General features: G+C 46.3%; 1 protein-coding gene across 1 annotated transcript in view; it reads right to left on the bottom strand.

The window, feature by feature from the left end:
• The window catches only part of LOC137344200 (patched domain-containing protein 3-like), a 39,043-nt gene extending 28,809 nt beyond the window's left edge, over nt 1–10,234 (bottom strand). The window contains exon 1 of the mRNA XM_068007167.1: nt 10,143–10,234. The gene's annotated coding sequence lies outside the window, so the exon portion shown is untranslated. The remainder of the gene's footprint in view (nt 1–10,142) is intronic.
• Between the last annotated feature and the right edge of the window lie 8,896 nt (nt 10,235–19,130).

Here is a 19,130-nt window from a genome sequence, read left to right as displayed (position 1 = left end):
ACCAGCAACAATATTCTACGCTAACAGGCACATCTTTACAACCTTTCACTAGGCCACACATTACACACTTACTTTCATCCTGCAGGACAAGTTGGCACATAACAGCAAGGATCAGGCATGGGTGATCAGGCAAGGATCAGGCATAGGAGTCACAAACTGTAGAAATACAGGGGCCTGTCAGTGCGAACAGCACAGTATGCGGACAACACAGTGTGAAGGAGAGTTTGGTACGTGTGGGAGTTTAAGGGTTAATCTCTTGTGGGAGTTTAAGGGTTAATCTCTTTAAAATCTAGTGCATATTGCTTTCAACTGTTTAAGTTCAATTTTAAAGTTTAAATTTTTAAGTTTCTGTCAGGCTTCAGCAGAGAGAGCTGCTGCAGCAAATTAATTGGTTAGCTAGATTCAACTGGTACTTGAAGGTGGGGCAGGCCTGACTCATCTGAGTCACAAACTGTAGAAATACAGGGGCCTGTCAGTGCGAACAGCACGGTGTGCGGACAACACAGTGTGAAGGAGAGTTTGGTACGTGTGGGAGTTTGGTGAAGTGGGGAAAGGAGGTACTGCTTTGCCGTGCTTTTCCTAACTTTTTCCCCAGAGCGGCAGTGGACCTGAGAATAGAAGACTGAGATTGGGGAATAAAAGCAGCAGCAGACCTGCAAAAAGAGACAACTACTGTGCGACTTCGCAGGTGAGGCAGGAGAGTCCGAGAGATGAGCACAGTATAAAAGGAGAGACCTAGAGCCGGAGGAGAGTCTGAGAGTCTAAGGCAAGTCATGGCAGTAGAGCTCGCACCCGTGATATGCTCCTCCTGCACTATGTAGGAAGTCATGGACACTACCAGTGTCCCTGGCGACCATGTGTGCAGGAAGTGTGTCCAGCTGCAGCTACTGGCTAACCGTCTTTCGGAGCTGGAGCTGCAGGTGAATTCGCTGTGGAGCATCCACGATGCTGAGACTATTGTGGATAGCACGTTCAGTGAGGTGGTCACACCGCAGGTAAAGATTACGCAGGCAGAAAGGAAATGGGTGACCGCCAGGCAGAGCAAAAGGACTAGGCAAGTAGAGCAGGAGTCCCCTGGGGCCATCTCCCTCTCAAACAGATATTCGGCTTTAGGTACTGTTGGGGGAGATGGCTTATCAGAGGAATGCAGCAAGAGCCAGGTTCGGGGCACCACGGGTGGCTCTGCTGCACAGGAGGGGAGGAAGAAGAGTGGCAGGGCTATAGTGATAGGGGATTCAATTGTAAGGGGAACACATAGGCGTTTCTGCGGCCGCAAACGTGACTCCAGGATGGTATGATGCCTCCCTGGTGCTAGGGGCAAGGATGTCACGGAGAGGCTGCAGGGCATTCTGGAGGGGGAGGGTGAACAGCCAGTACTCGTGGTCCATATTGGTACCAACGACATAGGTAAAAAAAGGGATGAGGTCCTGCAAAGCAAATTTAAGGAGTTAGGAGATAAATTAAAAAGCAGGACTTCAAAGGTAGTGATCTCAGGATTACTACCGGTGCCACGTGCTAGTGAGTATAGGAACAGGAGAATAGACAGGATGACTGCGTGGCTGCAGGGATGGTGTAGGTAGGAGGGATTTAGATTCCTGGGACATTGGGACCGGTTCTGGGGAAGGTGGGACCTGTACAAGCGTGACGGGTTACACCCGAGCAGGACCGGGACCAATGTCCTCGCGGGGGTGTTTGCTCGTGCTGTTGGGGAAGGTTTAAACTAGAGTGGCAGGGGGATGGGAACCTGAGCGGGGAGTCAGAAGGGAATAAAATTGAGAGCAGCAAGAGAGGGGAAGACCCAGGGAAAATCTACAATACAAATAGTACAAACAGTTGTTCAAGAACAAGTGAGAGGGAAAAGCGTAGAGCAGCGGAAAGAAAGTGTACTTTAGGCACGACAGATAAAATAAAAACTAGAAGGCGTAAGGCGATTAACCCAGCATCAAAGCTGTGGCAGGGGGTTGGGAACCTGAGCAGGGAGACAGAGGAAAGCGTGTCAGGAAGGGACAGAAGGTATGGAGTAAAAGGTAAAGTGTTAAAAAAGGAAAAAGCAGGAACTAAGTGTCACAAAACATATTTGAAAGTTCTTTATCTGAATGCACGTAGCATTCGTAACAAAATGGACGAGTTAACGGCACAAATAACTATGTATGGGTATGATCTTGTGGCCATTACAGAAACATGGCTGCAGGGTGACAATGACTGGGAATTAAATATGCCAGGGTATTTAACAATCAGGAAGGACAGGCAGGAAGGAAGGGGAGGTGGGGTGGCTATGTTAATAAGGGAAGGAATCACTGTAATACAGAGAAATGATATTGGGACAAAGGATCAGGATAATGAAACAGTTTGGGTAGAGATAAGGAATAATAAGGGGAAAAAACACTAGTGGGCGTAGTATATAGGCCTCCTAATAGTTGCAACTCTGCTGGAAGAAGTATTAATCAGGAAATAATCGGGGCATGTAATAAGGGAACAGCTATAATTATGGGGGATTTTAACTATCATATTAACTGGACAAATCAAATTGGGCAGGGCAGCCTTGAGGAAAAGTTTATTGAGTGTATTAGGGATGGATTTCTTGAGCAGTATGTAACTGATCCTACAAGGGGGCAAGCAACCTTGGACCTGGTCCTGTGTAATGAGCCAGGATTAATTAATAATGTCCTAGTTAAGGATCCCCTTGGAATGAGTGACCATAACATGGTTACATTCCATATCTAATTAGAGGGTGAGAAGGTTGGTTCTCAAACAAGCGTACTGAGCTTGAATAAAGGAGACTATGATGGTATGAGAGCGGAATTGATTAAAGTGGACTGGGAAAATAGATTAAAGGGTAAGACGGTACATGAGTAGTGGTGTTCATTCAAGGAGTTATTTTACAACTTTCAAAAAATATATATTCCACTGAGGATAAAAGGGTGTAAAAGAAATGACAGCCACCCGTGGCTAAGTAAAGAAATTAAGGATAGTATCCGACTAAAAACAAGGACATATAAGGTAGCCAAACTTAGTGGGAGGATAGAAGTTTGGGGAGTCTTCAAAAGACAGCAAAAAGTAACGAAAGGATTGATTAAGAAAGGGAAGATAGATTATGAAAATAAATTAGCAAAAAATATAAAAACAGATAGCAAGAGTTTCTACAGTTATATAAAAAGAAAAAGGGTGGCTAAGGCAAATGTAGGTCCCTTAGAGGATGAGACCGGGAAATTAATGGTGGGAAACACGGAGATGGCAAAAATGCTGAACAAATATGTTGTTTCAGTCTTTACGGTAGAGGACACTAAGAATATCCCAACACTGGACAAACGGGGGGCTCTAGGGGGGGAGGAGCTAAATACGATTAAAATGACTAAGGAATTGGTACTCAGTAAATTAATGGGACTGAAGGCGGGTAAATCCCCTGGACCTGATGGCTTACATCCTAGGGTCTTGAGGGAAGTGGCAGTAGGGATTGTGGATGCTTTGGTAATAATTTTCCAAAATTCTCTGGACTCAGCAAAGGTCCCGGCAGATTGGAAAACTGCTAATGTAACACCCTTATTTAAAAAGGGTAGTAGGCAGAAGGCTGGAAATTATAGACCAGTCAGCCTAACATCTGTGGTGAGTAAAATTTTGGAGTCTATTATTAAGGAGACAGTAGCGGAACATTTGGATAAACATAATTTAATAGGACAAAGTCAGCATGGCTTTACGAAGGGGAAGTCATGTCTGACAAATTTGCTTGAGTTCTTTGAGGACATAACGTACAGGGTGGATAAAGGGGAACCAGCGGATGTAGTGTATTTAGACATCCAGAAGGCATTCGACAAGGTGCCACATAAAAGATTATTGCTCAAGATAAAGAATCACTGGATTGGGGGTAATATTCTGGCATGGGTGGAGGATTGGTTATCTAACAGGAAGCAGAGAGTTGGGATAAATGGTTCATTCTCGGACAGGCAACCAGTAGCCAGTGGTGTTCCGCAGGGGTCGGTGCTGGGTCCCCAACTCTTTACAATCTATATTAATGATTTGGAGGAGGGGACCGAGTGTAACATATCAAAGTTTGCAGATGACACAAAGATGGGAGGGAAAGTGGAGAGTGAGGAGGACATAAAAAACCTACAGGGGGATATAGACAGGCCGGGTGAGTGGGCGGAGATTTGGCAGATGCAATACAATATTGGAAAATGTGAGGTTATGCACTTTGGCAGGAAAAATCAGAGAGCAAGTTATTATCTTAATGGCGAGAAACTACAAAGTACTGCAGTACAAAGGGATCTGGGGGTCCTAGTGCAAGAAAATCAAAAAGTTAGTATGCAGGTGCAGCAGGTGATCAAGAAGGCCAACGGAATGTTGGCTTTTATTGCTAGGGGGATAGAATATAAAAACAGGGAGGTATTGCTGCAGTTATATAAGGTATAGGTGAGAACGCACCTGGAATACAGCATATAGTTTTGGTGTCCATACTTAAGAAAAGACATACTTGCTCTCGAGGCAGTACAAAGAAGGTTCACTTGGTTAATCCCGGGGATGAGGGGGCGGACATATGAGGAGAGGTTGAGTAGATTGGGACTCTACTCATTGGAGTTCAGAAGAATGAGAGGCGATCTTATTGAAACATATAAGATTGTAAAGGGGCTTGATTGGGTGGATGCGGTAAGGATGTTCCCAAGGATGGGTGAAACTAGAACTAGGGGGCATAATCTTAGAATAAGGGGCTGCTCTTTCAAAACTGAGATGAGGAGAAACTTCTTCACTCAGAGAGTAGTAGGTCTGTGGAATTTGCTGCCCCAGGAAGCTGTGGAAGCTACATCATTAAATACATTTAAAACAGAAATCGACAGTTTCCTAGAAGTAAAGGGAATTAGGGGTTACGGGGAGCGGGCAGGAAATTGGACATGATTTAGATTTGAGGTTAGGATCAGATCAGCCATGATCTTATTGAATGGCGGAGCAGGCTCGAGGGGCCGATTGGCCTACTCCTGCTCCTATTTCTTATGTTCTTATGTTCTTATGACAGGAGACGGGCCACCAAGCATCCACATCCTCTTCCCATTAGAAAAGATGGCCATGGAAATTGTAGATTGAGGGCACATCATAAATATGACTGGCGGTGACTGGAGGATTTGCTCCGCAGGGTGTTTGCCCATCTTACCATCCTTTTTCTAATTCAACAAAAACATTTGTTTATTATTTGCTGCCAAAGAGATCTGGCAGTTGGTAATATTATTGACCTTTGCTCTTCCTCTTCATCTACAGCTTCCTGGTTATCCTCTTGCTCTTGCTCCTCCAATTCTTCCTCCAGAGGTTGCCCCTTTGCAGGGTGAAGTTATGGAGCATGCAGCATATCAACACGAATCTGGGCTGTACTGAAGGACACCTCCAGACCTATCCAGGTGACAGAACCTTTGTTTTGGAAGGCTGTGGTAGAGGCATGTCTTTTATTGTAGCATTCCTCAGCATCTGTGCTGGGGTTTCTGACAGGAGTCATAAGCCAGGTGGTCAGGGTCTACCTCTTGTCCCCATGCAGCTAGCCTGACACCCGATGATCTGGGTGGAAGAGAGGGGAGATTGAGGACTGGCGCAGGATAAATACGTCATGACTACTGCCAGGAAACCAGGCACAGACCTGCATAATGTGCTGCCTATCATTGCACACCAGCTGTACGTTCAAGGAATAGAAGCCCTTCCTGTTAATGAAGATGCCGGGTTCTTTGTATGGAGCACACAAGGGTACAGTCCCCTATGTGAAGCCTACAATTCTGGTGGTGCCCAGAGCTCTTCTTGTTTTGCTGCCTTCATTGGAAAGGTGATAACCACGTTCCGCTTAGTGAGGAGGGCATCTGTGACCTGCCTGATGCAGCAATAGACTGCAAATTGACCAACGGATGAACGGACACCGCGCAACAATCGCCAAACAGGAGGGTTCTCTCCCTGTCGGGGAACACTTCAGCAGTCATGGACATTCAGCCACCGACCTTCGGGTAAGCATACTCCAAGGCGGCCTTCGAGACACACGACAACGCAAAATCGTCGAGCAGAAATTGATAGCCAAGTTCCGCACCCATGAGGACGGCCTCAACCGGGATCTTGGGTTCATGTCACACTACACGTAACCCCACCAGCGAACAAATGTTATCTGGTTTTAATATAACGGGTCATTGACTGTCTTCCTTATCTCTCTCTCTCTCTTTTTTTGGGGGGTTTGTATATTCGGTGGCCTTTTTAGGTGACACCTTTCTGTCTGCTCACTGTGATTGCCTTGGCAACGGGCAGTAATCACCAGGCATTGTTTTGTGATCTTAAAATGCGAAGGATTCGAAAATGTCATTTCCACACCGCCTGAGGAAGGGGAAAGCCCCCGAAAGCTTGTGGGATTAAAAATAAAATTGTTGGACTATAACTTGGTGTTGTAAAATTGTTTACAAATGTTGCTGATGTCACCTGTTGAAATGATCCTGAGTCTTAGAAATTCAGGGTCACCATGACCTTTATAGTCACAGACAGTGATGTGTGTGCCCTGTTGCTGAGCTGCGATTGGTGCTAGGTGACACAGCTCTGTCGCAGCCACCCTTGTGAAGCACAGCCACCAAACACACTCCTCCTCAGTTAAGTTGAGGTCAGAAGTTTGATTCCAGAAGACCCCAGTAGTATAAGGTGTACTCCACCCTTCCCCTTCTTCTCCCAGCAGCTGCTCTGTTCCTTGCTGCTCTTTGTCCTCCTCATCCTCCAACCCCAATGGCCGACGGAGCAGCACACCAATAATTTCACCGATAACGTGCTGAAGCCTTTGCACAGAAACAGTACTGTATCTCTGGAAAGTCATTATCCATTAGTTTTCAACACAGCTATAGCAGCAAACACAGACTAGAAAAGGCCTAGAAGCCCACTAGCAGTCTAGAAATGTTAACCAGAGGCTTACTTGAATGCAGTTGAGGATCCCTTCAAATAACACTGATGCAACCTGCTTCCTGACTGTTGACGCCAAGAATTGCTGGCCAGGCTTAAGAATCAGCAAATCCCTGACTCCCACAGCTCAATTTGGAAAGAAGGTCTTTCGACAGACATAGTTTTCATATTTTAATGAGGCGCCTGCCACTTTCCGGCAACCGCCCAGGACGACTAAAAGTCACCCGATCCAACATGACAACCGGTGCGTTGCTGGGGGAGAGATCGTAACCCGATATTCATCTCCCTAGCGTTCATTTTATCCCCAAAAAATGGGCGAAACTAAGTTGAATTTCTCCCCTTTTGTGGTATAGACCCTTAGATAAGAATCCTCAAGAAAACAGCATTGGCTCAACCTTATCAAAGCAACTGATCTTTCTCATTCCAGTAGAAAGGTGTAGAGTTTGCTTAGAAAACATAATGGTGAGAAATTATATTGTCAAATTTGTTTGCTGAAAGTACATACTGTACCAGTAAGACTCCTCCAAAATAATCACTATAATATAAGAACATAAGAACATAAGAAATTGGAGCAGGAGTAGGCCAATCGGCCCCTCGAGCCTGCTCCGCCATTCAATAAGATCATGGCTGATCTGATCCCAACCACAATTCTAAAGAACACAAGAAGTCAGAGCAGGACCCGGCCACATAGCCCCTGGGCCCTCTCCGCCACCCACAGGGCATTGACTGATCCGAACTCAGCTTCATGTCCAATTTCCTGCCCGCTCCCCATAACCCCTAATTCCCTTTACTTCTAGGAAACTGTCTATTTCTGTTTTAAATTTATCTAATGATGTAGCTTCCACAGCTTCCTGGGGCAGCAAATTCCACAGACCTACCACCCTCTGAGTGAAGAAGTTTCTCCTCATCTCAGTTTTGAAAGAGCAGCCCCTTATTCTAAGATTATGCCCCCTAGTTCTAGTTTCACCCATCTTTGGGAACATCCTTACTGCATCCACCCGATCAAGACCCTTCACAATCTTATATGTTTCAATAAGATCGCCTCTCATTCTTCTGAACTCCAATGAGTAGAGTCCCAATCTACTCAACCTCTCCTCATATGTCCGCCCCCTCATCCCCGGGATTAACCGAGTGAACCTTCTTTGTACTGCCTCGAGAGCAAGTATGTCTTTTCTTAAGTATGGAGACCAAAACTGTATGCAGTATTCCAGGTGCGGTCTCACCAATACCTTATATAACTCATAAAGAGCCTCAAATTGGCTGATCAGCAAGAAATCTCAGCAAATTTTAAATGTTGGATTGACTGAGCTACATCTCTATGGCTGTTTGCTCAATCAGAATTTAATTCTGCACTTCTAAAGTTGGGAAAGATTCCTTTTTCCTAAATTCTTTCCACACCTGGGTCCTGCATTGCGAATGCATTTATTGAGCTCCTGTTACTACTGTTCATAAACCAGGTAAAGATACTGGGAAACTTTCAGTCACAGGCCAATATCTCTATGGTGTGTTTGTTACAAACTAATAGAGACTTCTTTAGAATTGAATGAACGGTATCACTGAAAACACTTTATCACCGCATCAGGCAGGGCTCAGAAAAGGGAAATCAGTATGCCAAGAAATATTATAACGTACCCTCTAAAATATAAAGGATGATTTTGAACATACAGCAAAAGACAAGTGTCATCTTCATTGAATTATCATCTGTTTACGACACTGGCTGCCTGGGGCAAAGATTGTTTCTTTCCTTTCACTTTTTACTAAACATATGTTGAAGTTTTAGCGGGTGATAATGCTAATGTCCCTTATCTCCGTCATAATGGCAGGTAATAAGGCTTTGTTCTTGCATCATACTAAACAGCGGAGTGAAGTTCGCTGGTATCATTCTTGCTTGCCCCTCTACTGGCCCATTACACACAGTGCATTGGCAAGACCTTGGAGCAAATCCTGCTCATTCCTCAGAACAAAGAAAGGGTACAAGTAAAGTGAATAAAGTAGATGTAAAGTACTACTAAGAAGCTGTCACCTAGCTCTCTATTAGATTACCAGGTATAAACACTACAAGATTACAGCAAGCTCTTTTCCTAAACCTCAATTTGACTTAGAATATAGCAATCAAGAAATTGATCACCCTTTCCCCACTAAAATTATCAGGATTATCATTTTTTTCTAACATTTACAAAAATGGAACTACGAATCAGATTCATACTTCGCCAATACCATCAGAAATTAGATCCCCTTTCACAGGGCCATCTGCCACCAGAGGTATTTGTCCCAGACAGTCTGATTGAGATCAATGACTAATCTTCAAATGAGGAACTGTGAACTTATCATTTACAGTCAAGAATTCCAAGCATTTCCTGCATAAATAGTTAAGTGTTCATGGCTTTCTTGGACATCCATCTAAGAACATAAGAACATAGGAACCTAAGAGCTCCAAACTTTCCCAAAGATAAATTCTCCTATTACTGGGCACCTGCATCCACTTATCTTCCAGTATGACTACTTCAGTGATGTTATAATATTGCTTATATAGTCTCACATTTCCTATTAGCTGCAAATAGTAAAATCTCATCCCATTTAATGCTAAATTATTATAATTGTGCTTTTAAGAGCTGAGTATTGCTCTTATTTAGCTTTCCAGAGCCAAAAAAGTTCAACCGTGTTAAAAATCTACGGTGGTTTCCATATTCACATAAAAAGTAATAAGGACATCTGGGGGGGGGGGGAGGGGAAGAGTACTGACAATCATGAAACTGTAAAAAAATAAACCCAGCCTTAGAATTTTTTCTCATATACTGCATGCTATCGGGATAATTATACTATAGGTTTGATGCATTTTATTCTGTCATTTCTTTTTTAAAATTTGAATTTAAGTTTGTATGTTTTGTGACTGACTTACTCGTGATGTCTGATTCAGGTTGTGGTTTCTACTTTGACCCTACATTTCATGCTTGTCAACTTAAAACTACAACGCAGCAAATGAGACAAAAAGCAGAACAATTGCAATTGACTTGCATATCATTATCTCAATTAAATGACTATGACATATTAACAACAAACAACAATTACTAACATACAAAAAAAGTCCAACAAACTTAATGAAGAAAAATGTCCTAATTGTCATGGCTACAGTTTGCAACAGATGTTCTACTATCTTGTAGGGGAAGTGTACAGATCAACGACAATGTGTCAACATTATAGCGACTAAGCAGGTCGGTAAAGCCTCAAAAATGTATAAAGAAGCCTACCTGACTGATACGGACATATCCAACTGTAAAAACATGTGGCGACGGTCAATTTCTGATAAGTTATTTTCATGCTGTAAGCTGGAAAGGCCTTACCTTCTCTTAAGAGGCACAAGCTGCTTCTGGTTTCACTGAGGTAAAATGCAGCATCAGTGACATGTGACTGGCCACAGGGGAAGCAGACTCCAGGAAAGGGCGGAACTCATAACCACTAGTGCAACAGATAAACCTGCTTTTCTCCGTAGTGTTTATGCATGTAATTGAATCCACGGGGGGAGGGGGGGGTTTAACCCCTCCATGAGGGGCGGGAGAGGGTTGGGGGGAGAGTTAAATCGGTAAATATGTGCAACTCGACCCCAACCCGCTGTGAACCCCCCTACTTCCAGTTTAACTGTGGCAGGTTTGGGGGCATCTGAGTAACCCGCTCTGGAGAGGCGGGTCCGTCATTCTAATATTTAAATTGGGCTCTCTTCATCAGATTTTGGCAGCCATTTGAATTTAACAGTTGCGGACCGGATTTCCCAGGGATAAAGAAACCCAGCAGAGAAAAGGAAATGGGAGATGCCGGCTCATCCAGGTAAGCGCTTATTAGAGCACTGCTTGTGGGCCAGGAGGGGCAGGAGAGCTTCCCTCCAGTCCTCAAGCATATCTATTGCCGTGATTGACCAACAGCCCCCCCACCCCCCACCCTGCAATCTGCCTCTCTCCCCGCGATTGCCCGACCCCTCCCCAATATTTCCCCGATCTTTCACTCCCTCCCTCTCACCTCGCTGCCGCACTCCGAGCTCCCCCCCCCTCCCCACCATGACTCAATCTTTTCCGATTACCACAGGCTTTCCCGCCCAGCAGCCGGCCAGCCTTCAGTCTTGGCTGGTTGCTGGGCAGGAAATGGAGCAAAAAATAATAACGAGGTCCTGCCATTAAATTCGGCAGGACCTCCGCTTTCCTGACATTTCCGGGCTTCCTGGCCGCAAACACGCTCCCCCGCTCCCTTCCCGCCTCTCCATAAACTGGACCCAGGTATCTGCAAATCTGATGGTCCTTTAATAGGGCCCATTTTTGTAAAGTCTTTGTTTAGCATGGAAATCTCCCACATTTTGGGATGTGGTGCAGGAAAAATTAGGACTGGATTTTCCAGTCAGTAAAATTAGTCCCACCGGCATGAAAAAGACATATAAGGGATGGTAAATTAGGAAGAGATCGATTTTGCAAGATCCCTCCTCAATTCACACTGCGCAAAAAGGGGGAGATTTTGACCCCACCCCTCCCCCACTGGAAACTGCTTGGATCCCGCCGTGCCCAATTTTAACCTGAGCAGACGGCAAAGGCACCCACCTGAAGCCGGCGGGGTTCTTCTTTAAATATACTAATCGGAGTCCTATGATGTCAATCGAACCTCGACAGCATTTTAACAGAACCCTGAGCGGGGAAGCTGCTGCGGCTTTCCCGCCAGGCTGAAACAAATCAGAAGAGGATCGGGAGGTGAAGATAAGTTGTTTTTACTTTCCTTTGTGGGGCGAGGAGGAGCAGGATTGCCCCAGAATTCCCCCCACCCCCAGCACTGTGGGAGAACCCTTCACCACATGGACTGCAGTGGTTCAAGAAGGCAGCTCACCACCACCTTCTCAAGGGCAATTAGGGATGGGCAATAAATGCTGGCTTCGCCAGCGAAGCCCACATCCCATGAATGAATAAAAAAAAAACTATCTAATTCTTACAAAGTGTCTGTGCTGATACCTATTTTTTAAATCAAGAAATTCCCATACTGACGGTTCAAGGATCATAATGCAGAATATCATCAATGCTGTAAAGAGTAAGCGAATTAGGGAATGCCAAGTTTGGGTTTTTAAAGCCTGACGATTCTAGGAAGAAAGAAACACAGAGGGATAGATTTTACATTGGCCAGTAGGGAAAATCTATGTGCTTGAGACCTGCATTTTGGGGCTTGTTGCCTCAGAAATCTTTTAATGTTTGCATCAAAGTTACTAGAATGCATTTTTAATCACAAATATATGTATCACAATTGATGATAGACATTGAAGTCCCCCACCCAGAGTACATTCTGTGCCTCAAAGCTTCCTCTAAGTGGTGTTCAACATGGAGGAGTACTGATTCATCAGCTGAGGCAGTAAGTGGTAATCAGGAGGTTTCCTGCCCATGTTTGACCTGAAGCCACAAGACTTCCTCATGATGCATTATCCTTAATCGTCCATCTCGAGCTCTCTGCAGCCTTTGTCACAGTTCATCACATCATCCTCCTCCAACAACTCTCCTCCATTTATCCGGCTCGAAAGAACTGCCCTTCCTTATTTTTACTCTTACTGATTTAAATGTAGCCAGAGCATCTCTAGCAATAACTTCTCTTCCCAGACCCACACGTGAACCTTAGACTTCCCCAACAATTTATGCTTGGCCCCCTCCTCTTCCTCACTTACATGCTGCCCCTTGGCAGCATCATTTGCAGTCATGGGGTTAGCTTCTACATGTACGCTCTTGACACCCAGCACTGCCTCTCCACCATTTCTTTCGACCCTTCCACTGCCTCTGTGACATCAGATTCTTTGCCCGATCTTGGATGAGACATTTTTCCTCCAGCTGAACATTGGGAAGACCAAAACCATTTTAGTCTACCTCTGTATTCCTACCACTGATTCCCTCTTTCTCCCTAGCCACTGTCTCATGCTAAACCAGACTGTTCGCGATCGTGTTGTCTTGTTCAGCCATGAGCTGAGTTTCCAATTCATATCCTCTCCTTCGCAAAGACCACTTACTTCCACCTCTGTAACATCACCCGCCTCTGACCCTACCTCCACCCATCTGCTGTTGAAACCCTTATTCTTGCCGTTTTTACCTTCAGACTCAATTACTCCAGTGCTCTCCTGAATCCTGAACAGCCCAAGACACTTCGGGGTCAATTTTAGGATGACCGAGCGGGTACATTCATGGTGGGTGAGTTCCTAAAATTGGGGAATCCCGGAGCGGGGCCGGAGCCCGGCTCCAACCCGCCCACTTCCGGGTTCCCCAATGACGTGAATCGGTGCACGCGCAGCCCCCGCATGTGGGACTCCCACCAGCAATTAAAGCCGGCGGGATGACAGTTTAGATACTTAGGAGGTACATGAGGTCGTTGACAGACCTCATTGGGAAGAGATTTTAGCAGGGATGTGATTTTGGACCCTCCTCAGCGTGTTTTCCATGCTGTGGGAAACTCTCCCTGTTGTTGCAGACGTGTTTCAGTCAGCAGCCATTGGGAGATGCAGAGGATTCCTTGACAGTCGGGGGGAATACCTCATTCATTGCAGCAGGGCACTCTGTTACCTCAGACAAAGTTTTGCCCGCCACACCATTGTCTCCACACTCAAAATTATTACATCATACCCTAAACTCTGCTGTCCAAACACAATTACCTACTTTGCGGACCTCCTCACACTCACACCATCAGGAATGGGGGGAGGGGGGGTTCGATAGCTGCATTCATCACTCCATTGGAGGACGAGCAACATCACCAGCCTCGCCTGGCATGCCGTCCACCTCCACCACCTAGAGCTACACAACACAGTGCTGCGCAACGGGCACCTGCGCAAAATAGTCGTTCAACTACACATGCACCCATTGTAGGGTGAGCCAATGGGTGGCTGGGTGGCATCAAGGACGTTCATGGAGAACCTCATGAAAGGGCATTATTGCACAAGCCAGTCAAGAATGGCCAAGACGTGGAGTAGTGGTGACAATATAACATGTAATATGAGTTGATCAGAAATCAAATATAAGTAAAAACCATGACAAACCCTCAAACATCCTTGTGCATCCCCTTCATGCTCACGACATGTTTACCTTACGCTTCCTACTACACATACGTGATGCATGCCCTGTGGCTGCAGCACAGGTAGTGGCAGGTGGGGTGAGGCGGACTGTGAAAGAGATGTATCAGAGGGTGAGTATGAGACAGAGCCATGAGATTGTATGAGGATTGGGTTGAGTGGTAGTGGTAGGATGAGTACTGGGGAGGTGAGGAAATGCAGGTAAGATGAGGATGAGGGTTCAGTGGGTGTGAGGAGTGGTGTGATAGAGTAGTGTTGACAGTGCAGAAGGAGATGTGGGGTGGGGGTGGTGACGTGGCAGATGGAGTGTAGGGGAATGAGTAAGAGTACTCAATTCAGCTGACCTGGTTAGGTCATTGAAGCGCCTCCTGCACTGTATGCAGATGCGTGATATGTTGGTGGTGCAGGTGACCTCCTCTGCCACCTCGAGCCAGGCCTTCGTGGTGGCAGAGGCAGGCCACTTCCTCCCGTCCGCCAGGTGGAAGATCTCCCTCCTCCTCCTCACCCCATCCAGTAAGATCTGGAGTGAGGCATCATTAAACCTGGGAGCAGCCTTCCCCCTGGGCTGCTCCATGCTGTAATTTTGCCTATTTTCTGCAGCATCAGTCAGTGGAGGACTGCCCCTTTAAATAGGGCTCCTCCAGCTGACAGCCTATGATGCGGGTGCACAGTCCGCCCGCTGCTCAGCTTTCTAGCGCGAAACCCGGAAGCCAAGATAGTGCTCTCAGTTTGACACTCAATGGTCTAGAAATTCGATTGCACTCAAAAACAGGCAGGCAAGGGAGGGGGCAGGGTGAGCACTGCAAGCTCCTGTTAGTGATGCCCAAGCAGGTCAATTAGTAAGTGAGTTTAGATGGCAGAGGAAACAAAGGTTAGAAGATAAACAACAAAGGAGTTTGGCAATGCTCGATGGTATATACCTCAACGCAAGGAGCATAGTAAATAATTGTAAACAATTTTACAACACCAAGTTATAGTCCAGCAATTTTATTTTAAAAACACAAGCTTTCGGAGGCTACCTCCTTCCTCAGGTGAACGATGTGGAAATGAAATCCTCGAAATGAAGTCGCATTTATAATTCACAGAACAATGCTTGGTGAGTACAGACAGTTTTTTCAACTGCCCGTTGCCAAGGCAATCAGTGTGCAGACAGACAGGTGTTACCTGCCAGGTCTCTCAGAATATACAAATCACCAAAAAAAACAACAAACAAAAAAAAACAGAGATAGAGAGGTAGAAACATAGAAAAGACAGCAACTGACCCGTTATATTAAAAACAGATAACATTTGTTCGCTGGTGGGGTAACGTGTAGCGTGACATGAACCCAAGATCCCGGTTGAGGCCGTCCTCATGGGTGCGGAACTTGGCAATCAATTTCTGCTCGACGATTTTGCGTTGTCGTGTGTCTCGAAGGCCGCCTTGGAGTATGCTTACCCGAAGGTCGGTGGCTGAATGTCCTTGACTGCTGAAGTGTTCCCCGACTGGGAGGGAACCCTCCTGTTTGGCGATTGTTGCGCGGTGTCCGTTCATCCGTTGTCGCAGTGTCTGCATGGTCTCGCCAATGTACCATGCTCTGGGGCATCCTTTCCTGCAACGTATGAGGTAGACAACGTTGGCCGAGTCACAGGAGTATGAACCATGCACCTGGTGGGTGGTGTCCTCTCGTGTGATGGTGGTATCTGTGTCGATGATCTGGCATGTCTTGCAGAGGTTACCGTGGCAGGGTTGTGTGGTGTCGTGGACGCTGTTCTCTTGAAAGCTAGGTAATTTGCTGCAAACGATGGTCTGTTTGAGGTTGGGTGGCTGTTTAAAGGCGAGTAGTGGAGGTGTGGGGATGGCCATAGCGAGGTGTTCGTCGTCATTGATGACATGTTGAAGGCTACGGAGAACATGGCGTAGTTTCTCCGCTCCGGGGAAGTACTGGACGACAAAGGGTACTCTGTTGGTTGCGTCCCGTGTTAGTCTCCTGAGGAGGTCTATGCGATTTTTTGCTGTGGCCCGTCGGAACTGTCGATCGATGAGTCGAGCGTCATACCCCGTTCTTACTAGGGCGTCTTTCAGCGTCTGTAGGTGTCCATCGCGTTCCTCCTCGTCTGAGCAGACCCTGTGTATTCGCAGGGCCTGTCCATAGGGGATGGCCTCTTTGACGTGGTTAGGGTGGAAGCTGGAAAAGTGGAGCATCGTGAGGTTGTCCGTGGGCTTGCGGTAGAGTGAGGTGCTGAGGTGCCCGTCTTTGATGGAGATTCGTGTGTCCAAGAAAGAAACTGATTCTGAGGAGTAGTCCATGGTGAGCTTGATGGTGGGATGGAACTTGTTGATGTTATCGTGTAGTCTCTTCAGTGATTCTTCGCCGTGGGTCCATAGAAAGAAAATGTCGTCGATGTATCTGGTGTATAGTATTGGTTGGACGTCTTGTGCAGTGAAGAAGTCCTGCTCGAACTTGTGCATGAAAATGTTGGCGTATTGGGGTGCGAATTTGGTCCCCATGGCTGTTCCGTGTGTTTGGGTAAAGAACTGGTTATTGAAGGTGAAGACATTGTGATCCAGGATGAAGCGGATGAGTTGTAGGATGGCGTCCGGAGATTGGCTGTTGTTGGTGTTGAGTATTGATGCTGTCGCAGCGATGCCGTCATCGTGGGGGATACTGGTGTAGAGTGCCGAGACGTCCATCGTGGTGAGAAGTGTTCCTGGTTCAACTGGACCGTGGGTACTGAGTTTTTGTAGGAAGTCTGTAGTGTCGCGACAGAAGCTGGGGGTTCCCTGTACGATGGGTTTCAGGAAGCCCTCGATGTATCCAGAGAGGTTCTCACACAGGGTTCCGTTGCCTGATACGATAGGACGTCCGGGTGTGTTGGGACCAAATTCGCACCCCAATACGCCAACATTTTCATGCACAAGTTCGAGCAGGACTTCTTCACTGCACAAGACCTCCAACCAACACTATACACCAGATACATCGACGACATTTTCTTTCTATGGACCCACGGCGAAGAATCACTGAAGAGACTACACGATAACATCAACAAGTTCCATCCCACCATCAAGCTCACCATGGACTACTCCTCAGAATCAGTTTCTTTCTTGGACACACGAATCTCCATCAAAGACGGGCACCTCAGCACCTCACTCTACCGCAAGCCCACGGACAACCTCACGATGCTCCACTTTTCCAGCTTCCACCCTAACCACGTCAAAGAGGCCATCCCCTATGGACAGGCCCTGCAAATACACAGGGTCTGCTCAGACGAGGAGGAACGCGATGGACACCTACAGACGCTGAAAGACGCCCTAGTAAGAACGGGATATGACGCTCGACTCATCGATCGACAGTTCCGACGGGCCACAGCAAAAAATCGCATAGACCTCCTCAGGAGACTAACACGGGACGCAACCAACAGAGTACCCTTTATCGTCCAGTACTTCCCCGGAGCGGAGAAACTACGCCATGTTCTCCGCAGCCTTCAACATGTCATCAATGACGACGAACACCTCGCTATGGCCATCCCCACACCTCCACTACTCGCCTTTAAACAGCCACCCAACCTCAAACAGACCATCGTTCGCAGCAAATTACCTAGCTTTCAAGAGAACAGTGTCCACGACACCACACAACCCTGCCGCGGTAACCTCTGCAAGACATGCCAGATCATCGACACAGATACCACCATCACACGAGAGGACACCACCCACCAGGTGCATGGTTCATACTCCTGTGACTCGGCCAACGTTGTCTACCTCATACGTTGCAGGAAAGGATGCCCCAGAGCATGGTACATTGGCGAGACCATGCAGACACTGCGACAACGGATGAATGGACACCGCGCAACAATCGCCAGACAGGAGGGTTCTCTCCCAGTCGGGGAACACTTCAGCAGTCAAGGACATTCAGCCACCGACCTTCGGATAAGCATACTCCAAGGCGGCCTTCGAGACACACGACAACGCAAAATCGTCGAGCAGAAATTGATTGCCAAGTTCCGCACCCATGAGGACGGCCTCAACCGGGATCTTGGGTTCATGTCACGCTACACGTTACCCCACCAGCGAACAAATGTTATCTGTTTTTAATATAACGGGTCAGTTGCTGTCTTTTCTATGTTTCTACCTCTCTATCTCTGTTTTTTTTTGTTTGTTGTTTTTTTTGGTGATTTGTATATTCTGAGAGACCTGGCAGGTAACACCTGTCTGTCTGCACACTGATTGCCTTGGCAACGGGCAGTTGAAAAAACTGTCTGTACTCACCAAGCATTGTTCTGTGAATTATAAATGCGACTTCATTTCGAGGATTTCATTTCCACATCATTCACCTGAGGAAGGAGGTAGCCTCCGAAAGCTTGTGAATTTAAAATAAAATTGCTGGACTATAACTTGGTGTTGTAAAATTGTTTACAATTGTCAACCCCAGTCCATCACCGGCATCGCCACATCATAGTAAATAAGGCAGATGAGCTGAGGGCACAGATAGACACGTGGTAATATGGTATCTTAGCTATTACAGAAATGGCTTAAAGAGGGGCAGGAATGGCAGCTCAACGTTCCTGATTACAAAGTTTTCAGATGAGATAGACAGGAGGATAAAAAAGGAGGGTGTGGCAATTTTGGTTAAAGAAACAATTACAGCTGTGGGAAGGGATGATATGTTAGAAGGATCATCAAATGAGGCCATATGGGTTGAGCTAAGGAACAAAAAAGGGGCAGTCACACTGCTGGGAGTGTAGTATAGACCCCCAAACAGTCAGAGGGAGATGGAAGAGCAAATATGTAGGCAAATTTCTGAGAAGTGCAAAAACAATAGGGCAATAATAGTAGGGGATTTCAACTACCCTAATATTAACTGGGACACAAACAGTGTGAAGAGTATAGAGGGCACAAAATTCTTAAATTGCATTCAGGAGAGCTTTTTTAGCCTTTAAGTAGCAAACCCAACAAGAGAGGGGGCAGTTCTGAATTTAGTTTTAGGAAATGAAGCTGGGCAGGTGGAAGGAGTAGCAGTGGGAGAGCATTTTGGTGGTAGTGATCATAATTCAGTTAGATTTAGCATAGTTATGGAAAAGGACAAAGATAGAACAGGAGTTAAAGTTCTAAACTGGGGAAAGGCCAATTTTACTAAGGTAGCAGGACAAGTAGATAAGGTGGTTAAGAAGGCATACGGAATACTTTCCTTCATTA

This window comes from Heptranchias perlo, chromosome 2 (genome assembly GCF_035084215.1).
Source record: "Heptranchias perlo isolate sHepPer1 chromosome 2, sHepPer1.hap1, whole genome shotgun sequence".
In the NCBI taxonomy this organism is placed as follows: Eukaryota; Metazoa; Chordata; class Chondrichthyes; order Hexanchiformes; family Hexanchidae; genus Heptranchias; species Heptranchias perlo.
This window is presented reverse-complemented; position numbering and strand designations above follow the sequence as displayed.